This window comes from Leuresthes tenuis, unplaced genomic scaffold (assembly GCF_036924035.1).
Source record: "Leuresthes tenuis unplaced genomic scaffold, fLeuTen1.0.hap1 SCAF_10, whole genome shotgun sequence".
Classification (NCBI taxonomy): domain Eukaryota; kingdom Metazoa; phylum Chordata; class Actinopteri; order Atheriniformes; family Atherinopsidae; genus Leuresthes; species Leuresthes tenuis.
Window position 1 is genome coordinate 7,229,383 of NW_027325364.1, and position 8,967 is coordinate 7,238,349.

Sequence of the window (8,967 nt, forward strand, 5' to 3'; positions counted from 1 at the left end):
ATGATAGAATATGGTTTTGAATTTTTTTTTCAGAAATAGGGTAGGTTACCTCATAAACCTTCAGAATGCACTCAACGATCTCTGTGTGATGGCCTACATAACAAAAACTGCAAAGTGGGTTTATGGCTGTGAATCCGTTGCTAAAAGGCACAAAGGGGGATGTATTTCCATAAGCAAAAATAGCTTCCAGATAGACTTACTGTTAGAGACGAAATTACATTAGAACACATGCTACAGGGAAGACTGTTCAGATAAGGAAAAAACAAACACATTTTTTAAGAGTAGTTTTCTTATCCTGATGAGAAAGCTGCGTTTATTTGTATAACCGTTTGGCATCAAGTCTTTTAACCAACTAATGGCTTTCTCAGAGGTTAATAAATCATCTACTAACGCTCACTGGATCAGTTACACATCAGTTGTAAGCCTTCAACGGGGTTGCCAAGTTGTGAAAAATCCCCCTGGTTGTTGTTTATCCTCTCTACTTGCTAACAGTTACAAATGAGGTTTTAACATTGCACACGAAGCCATCAATTTGTTGAATTCAAAAAGCTTTCTTTTAGAAAAAGAAAAAAAAATCTCTGCCACCCCGGAAGTGGTTGGTCAGAGAGCTAAAAAGCAAATGTTCTGTGGGAGGATACTTTTGCTATTTGGCAGGAACATCAAAGATTGTATAACTGAAAACGGATCTGAAAAGCTTCTCTTTAAAATAAAAACAAGAAACAGGAGTTTAATTTTACTGTTTGGATTTGGAGTCTGACATCTTCCTGAATGTGGCAGATAAACAGATCAAAAACACATTTCCATCTTTAGCTTGTATTATGTCAAACCACACCTGACTAACACTGAACGGGAAGACTTTGAACATCTCGCATGCACGTTGATGACCCCTGCTGCTGTTTAGCATCCATGTCGCTTCACTTCCAGCAGCATCAGCAGCGGCTGCGGCGGCTTTGCAGGTCACAGGTTGCAGTTTAGCGTCGGACTTCCTGTCCTTATGTCTGGGTCTCTGTTTCTGGGATTTCTGTCTCTGGGGACGAGATGATTAATGGTGACAAATCAATAAATTTGATGCTTTAGTAATGCGGGCATGCGCATTGAAGCTGTGAATTATTTTCATCGTGAGGACAGAAGAAAGAACGAGGAGTGTGTGGAGGAATGATTTGAGTGTTTGAGTGTATTTGCATGAATTTCTTTCTTTCTTTCAAATAAATTCAACAACAGCACATCGCTGTAAATCCCTTTACACACACCATTTCACGGCTGCAATTGATGGAAAGTGTCAGTGAACAGAACATTATCTATAGGCTTATTGATGCACTTAAATAATATTAAACACACACACACACACACACACACACACACACACAGTGATGGTGACTGGTGTATATCAGCCAGTACATCCTGTCAGTGAGATATTCGGTTTACTCATGATACAAAAAGACTACATGCCTTCTTATTGTGGAACAATAAAGGTGCTGTGTGCCTGTTTCCGTGTTCATCACATCGCTGAACTTCAATCTAAAGTCGTTTGACATTAGGTTTCTTGTAGGCTTTTTGAAAATTGATTAAGAATGAAAAAGAAACCCAAATATTGATCGGTCACTCAACAGTTCTATTCACAACTCGTCCTGAAAAAATTCTCTTCTGTTCACCCTCAATTTTAGCTACTGATCTACAACTTTTCGCCTAAAAACGATTTAACAGGCTCGCAATTGACTCGTTGAACTGACCATTGGATTCATTTGGATGATCTTCTTTTCGTAAGATCTAACAGATATAGTGCTTATAAACGCTTGGGATACCTCCTGGGAACACTTTTAACGAATTCTGAATTCTCGTCCTGAGTTTGGAGGCTGACTTCAGAAGAAGTGTGAGAAAATGTGTAAAGAATTAAAATCCTCTTGCAATCTGAAGTCTCTGGGGGAGAAAAAGCAACAGCAAAGTGAGACGAAGTAAAACAACGTGTTGGCCAAATGCTTTAACATATTCAGCAGTGAGTTGTTCTAACTGGATGACAGCTCGCTGGAAACAGGAGAAAACCCCAAATTCAAGCGGAGAGCTCCTTGCGATTATATACATTTTCCTGCTTTCATTCCCAGTCATGGTCTTTGTTATTGTGATTATAATTTGGCCAATTATTTCAAACATCTGCACTTTAGGTGGAAACCTGCAGGAAACAATCATCATGGAGGGGCTTTTCTATGTCTTTCCTCTTGACAGAAAGGACAAACCGCTCGAAACTAAGAGCTGGACGACAAAACTCACTGACTTCACCTCATTTCTGCTGTAAAAAAAACGCTCACAGTGCAGCTCGGTTTTACGCATTTGTTTTACAGATTACTAATAGTTTTCTTTTTAATTCGTTTTTCAGAACCAATTCGCAGCATCATGTAAGATGGGGATTTAAAGACTCGTGCGCATGAATTACTGTACAATCAAAATGAATAAACAAACATGAATAATAGAGATAAATTGATAGATGATAGCTCCAAAGCGCTGGAAAAGTCCTCGTTTAAAGCCTCACAGAGACGATATTTTTCCTGTAATTTATGTTTTAATAAAATATGTATATATTAGATTTTTTTAAATTATTGATTAATAATGATAATGATTTTATTTCATTATGATAATTTTCATTCAAAATCACAACCGAAAAATAATCTAAAGAAATAAATGAATCAGGCGGATTTGAACTTTCATAAATATCAGTTATCATTTCAGATGTCATTTTGATTAACTGTAAAAAGTATATGAAAGATAACAACCGGAGAAGAGAAATGTCTGCGTGGATTACTGACCGAGGAGAGAAGAAAATGACACACACACACACACACACACACACACACACACACACTCACACGCTCATGCACAATTAGACACGCGTGTACGCGCGCACAAATGCATAGCGCATTTGCATGTTGTATCCCACGGTGAAAATTACAATGGAGAGCAATTAATATGCGCATAAATTAAAAGTGAGAGGGGTTTCTGAATTCCAGGAACAGGCGGTCATCCAAAGAGGAGGAGAGAGGAGAGAAAAGAGCCTCTGTTCACACGGGACAGCGGCAGGATGAGGAAGAGGAGGAGGAGGAAAAGAGGAGAGGGAAGATGGAGGGACAGAGGAAGAAGGAAAAACGATGATGGAGAGGAGAAAGACCAGGAGAGGGAAACGGTGGGGGTGGAGGGAACGAGAGAGGGCAACTGAGAGAGATGGAGAACAAGAGGGAGAAAGTGGAGGGAGGCCAAAGGAGGAGAGGAGGATGCAAGAGACAAATGAAGAAGAAATGGTGGGAAAATGATGAAGAGTAAGAAAGCAGAAGGATAAAAGATGACAATGCAGTAGTTCTCAATAATGATTGTATGAAACAAATACAAAGCTCAATGCTGACATATGTTCTTTTATGTTTTTTTTTTTAAAAGAATGTCAATTCCAATGTTTAAAAAAATATTTGGGTGACTGTTCTCTTTCATTTAGATTGAAAAATGCCATAATATCATTTATTCCGTATGTTGGGACCATGCAGTTCTACATGGATAAATGATGCTGTAACACACCTGCAAGCACTCTCATCTTCTGCATCAGCACCAGTAATTACACACAGAAGAAAACTGGTCTGCCCATAACCAGCAGAGATACAATGTGACCAGAATGTGTATAGTCTGAATTTCCCCATATTTAATCTTCTTTAATCTAGTTGGTCAAATATGATTATTATTTGAGAGAATATTTAGATTTATTGCTGAATAATCATTTTTACAGTTATAGATGTTTTCTGTAATTTCTTGAATCTCCCATTAACACAGCCTTCAAGCACAGCATTATTATTTTTATGATATTAGATGAAACAGATTACATATAACACCAAAGACATTGATGCATGTGTGAAATACCTGCAACATTACATTGATAACTGCATTAAGCTTGCTATCTCAGTGTTACTATGATATGTACATATGACAGATATGATGTTGCATGAACTCTCAAATGAACTCTCAAATGATCATATATCAATTTATGGTTGTGCTTGACATTTTTGAATAGCATCAAACCAAACTCAAAGCATTAGAAAGTTGGGCTGGTTGGAAAATGGGCCTTGTTGGCTCAGTGTCAGCAGTTGATGGAAACTGAGTTGTATTTAATAAAAGTGGTTTTCCTTAAATGAAGTTAAAATATCTGGAGTGAAAATTATCTGCGGAGATACAAAAAAATAAAGAAACATTTATTCAAATTCCTTTGAGGTTTGGAGTCAGTGAGCAGCTGTTTCTCCTGTTATTTGTGTATTATTGAAACACAATTTGACTTTCAAACTTGTAAATGAAAGAATACCCTCCACTTAACTCTTCCTGATTGCAATCACTTGCTCCAGTCAGACCATCTGAGCTCTGCTGTTCCCTACGGGTCCAACTGTTTGGTGTCTTCATGAGCCACTTTATCATTATCAATGTATCAGAGGACCCATCTGAGTAATGTGATCAGTAGCAAACACATCTTGAATAAACACTTAAAGATACAAAGAGGAAACTTGAGGAACCTTTTATGATAAAAAAGTAAGTTCTTTTGAAAACAGATTCTGAATAAAGAAAATGTAACTTAATGTAACTTAAGAGTATCTTAAATTATCCTTTTAATTAACTGTTGAGGGTCTGCTTTTTTTTTCAACTGTTTGCACTAAAAAAAAAAGTTCTTTCTTTTTTTTGTTGGCACCATCCAGCCATCAATGAACAGCAAAACAGCAACCAGGACTCAGAAAGTCAGAGGCAACTTTGACTCCATCACTTTACATACAAAGTTTGATTAAAGGAAACAAAACTAAGAAAGGTGAAACAATCTTATGTCAAGCTTTTTTTTTTAAAATTTTGTTTCAGTAACAAAATTCCCATATCATTCTGGATGAGATGTTCTCCACTGATCTGACCCTGTAGAGACCGCAGCAGGGATATACTGCCTTCTACAGGACAGGCAATGCAGCTGTCACTTCAGCCCATTTTTAGATTCATGCCCCCCTCTAGTGGCTATTTGTTCTTACTACATTATATCTGATTAGAGGCCCGCTTGGCAGTAGTAAACCACTATATGCTATACAACCAGCAATGCTGGAAGCACCAGTTTTTGTAATTTCACTGTCATTACAATACAGTTATGTCAAATGGGCATTCATTCTTAATTAAGCCTGGAGTGAGACATGAGCTGACTAAGAAACAAAAAATGTTCATATTTCTGTGCTCCTCTGGCACTTATCAAGTTAAAAAGAGGTTCACTAGTTGTGTTAACTTTGTAACAATGGTTATCAGTGACAAAGAGGCTTTCACCAAGTGATTTATGAACTGACTTGCAGTATTTGCATAGATATGTAAATTGTCTTAAAAAATAAGTATTGTAGAATACATAATATAACAAAAAATGATAAAAGGGTGAAAATTCTGATCCAGTTCAGAAAAATAGTCATACTAGAGACTAATTCAGTTCTAACATATATATTATATCTTAACTTTAGCAAAGATCACATAAACTACAGTGTAGGTGAAAGATGTTCGGCTCAGAACCTTTGATAAAAAAGAGGAAAAAAAGTTAGATCGGTTTGCTTTTAACAGCTTTATAATATTTTCCTTCCTCAGACCATCAAATCAAATGAAGAAAAACTTCCACAAAGACATATTTCCCACCATGAAGACCTGAAAAAAAGATAAACTACAGTAGGCCAAAAGGACAGAAGCTCAGCTTAAGCTCAGCATCAGCACATAGCACAGAAAAGAAACACATTTGTGTACATGAGAAATAAGCTCAGTGTCCTCTAGTACAAAGCTCCAGATCCAAAACACCAACAGCCAGAACACAAAGACTCTCATATACAGTCCCTTAGATAGTACCATTATGCAATATACTGTGATTCTGATCTGCACCTCAGACTCTGCATTGATGAGCCATTGATATTTTTCACTCTAAAAAGCCAACATGTTGTGAAGATGTCGCCCATCTAGCGAATGTTGTTGATGTAATGCAACTGACCACAATTTACAGTTTTTGCCTGTAGTTTGAAATGTATGATTCAACTATTTAGTGAATAATTACATTATTGTTGACCAAATAAAGAGCTTTTCTGTATTTTCTTGTATCTAAACCAATGTCAGACTTATTCAGTGGTCCTCTCCGGCAATGCATGTTTTTGTTTTTCATCTAGCTGCGAAACCTTCAGTTATGCTGTGCAAAGAGTAAATCATTCAATTAGTGGATTCTGTCTTCAGTCACAAAACTATTTGAGTTGTTGCATTAGATTTTACTGCACTATGTTTATAATTGTGAGCTAATAGAAATGAGGATAAGTATTATATTTACAGTCACTTTTTCTCTTGTATAGGAGCCAGAGGGACAGCATTCCATCTTTGTGTTAAAATCCTGATAGATGTCAAAACTGCTGATATTGAGCCACAATACAGGAAAGAGGGTCACATATGTTATAAATGGCCATGGACAATTGTCGGTATGACTATCCAATGAAGTGTGTGTGTGACTGATTGTTTAAAAGTCCCTGATTCTTTATTACTGCATTACTACATGTTCTTGGAGAACAAATTTATTCCAGGGTATAAGTTCCCAGCAGCCCAAGCTTACATGTCCTGAAATGGTAGCTATCAAACAGCTGTAGTTGATCTGACTTAAAACAGAAAGCGTTATAATTATAAATCATCAGTAAACTGTGTAGTATGATTCCACTTATTGAAACTGATTATGGCACTTGGATAAGAAAGCCAGAGCACATGTGGAGCAGCAGCCACAGCACTGTCACTACTTGAATTAATAAGTGAATTGAAGTGAAATTTGCACTGAATTATTTTTCTTGCCCATAAAATGTTCAAGTGTGTCCATTATATTTCATCACAAAGTAGCCTTTTCTGTAACTTCCCCCAGAATGAAGAAGCTGTCTCTACTAGAAACAAAGCAAAAAGGGTCTTCGGCAACTCGATGTTCCGCAGCTGTTCCTGTCCACCAAGGTGGACCCGTAGAGGCTGTTTTCAGTTTTAACCCATTTCTCTATTTCTTAGCTGTCTTGCGCCTAAATTGGCACATTCTCAATGAAAGCACTGACATTAGTTTGGGCTGACTGAATGTTTGGCTCAAACCTGCACACCCTGTCTTCCTGGACCTCTCAGTTAATCTGCTATGTGACTCTTCCCTCCTGATTTCCACACTTTAGCCCTAATTGAGGGGTGTGGGCAGAAGAGGTGTGGGGGCGTTTGGTGGCTCCGTTGCCATGGACACTGACTGTTGCTAGGTAGCTGGTGGGATGCTGAGGAAGCAGAGCAAGGGGTCACTTTGGGGTGCGTGAAGGATATGCACCCACACACCCCTCACGCACAGACACACAAGGAAGGGGGGAGACAAATCAGACAGAACACAAAGCAGTAAATGAGAAGGAATGGGATAGACTGAATGAAAACCGCTTTAGCAGGAAATGAGTGTTTCATGTGAACTTCAACAGCCAATGCAAAGGCAATTCAGTACATAAAATCAGACTTTCCTATTGTAATTGGCAGGGATGCTTGATACACGCATGTAAGAGACACAACCCAAATTCCAAAAAAGTTGGCATACTATGTAAAATGTAAATACTGACAGAATGCAATGAAATTTCATAAACCAACATTTTATTTGCAGTAGAATATAGAAAACATATCAAATGTTAAAAGTGAAACATTTGATGATGAAAAATACCAGGACATCTTGAATTTAATGACAGTTACATGCCTCAAAAACTGTGGCAGGGCCATTATGACTGTGTAATGTCTGGGAACTGAGGAGAACGGCTGCTGGACCTTTGGGAGACGAATGTCATCCCATTCTTGCTCAACGTTCCTGGGTCTTCTTTGTTGCATTTTAGATTTCATGATGCATCAAACATTTTCAGTAGGTGAAATGTTTACACAGCAGGCAGGCCAGTCCGGCACCTGGACTCTTTTATGCAAGACCTTCTCTGAGTAAGATGCAATCTAAATGGGAGCACATGTTGCTGTAAAACCTTTCTGCACTGATGGTTCCTCTCAAGATGGTCCATAAGCACTCAGGCACTCCTGAGCACTGATAAAAAAGCTGGATGTTCCCTCTCTTCTTTTTTCCAGAAGACATGGCGTCCATGATTTCTAAAAGGAATTTCACATTTTTAGTCTTCTGGCCACACAACACAGTTTCTCTCCCTCAGTCCATTTTCAAAGACCCATAGCCCAGTTAAGACATTTCTGGATAATGTTCACACACAGCTACATTTAACCTACAATTGTGGATGGCATATAAACTGCGTTCATGGTCAATGAGTTCCATGACAGAATCGTGTCTGTTTTAATGCAGTGCCGCCTGAAGGCCAGATGATCGCATTGATTTTTGGCCACGTCTCTTGATTCTTGGAATCTTTTAATGATATAGTGCATAGATGAGGGAATACTAAAAGTCTTCACAGCATTACATTAATGAACATTTTGTGAACAATGCAGAGTTTTTTGCACACTGCTAAACCCATCTTGACTTCTGAGAGACTCTGCCTCTTTGAGGTTTTCTTTTTATATCCATTCAGGTGACTGACTTGCTGACAGCTGTTTTTTTCTTTGATCATTCCACCATTTTGTTATCCCCTGTCAGTTTTTATTTACATTTTACACCTTGTCACAACTTTTTTGGAAATGGGGTTATACTTACATCTATCACTCATCTAAAACTAAACTGGCATCTCTGTTGTCACTGATATGAAACACTCCAGCTATTCCATAACAACACTCAGGGAAAAGAGTGAGATTCATATCCACTGAGAATGCAAGAAAGAATTTTCTCTTATATGTTTCTGGTCTCCTTCAACTTGAAATGAAGTTATGTCCTCTGATGAGCCCTCTTCACAAGAAGCTTCTCCAAAAATCATACAAAACAATCAAACGTTATAGAAAAATCACCAAAGAAATGTATCTTTGGTGATTTTTGTTGTA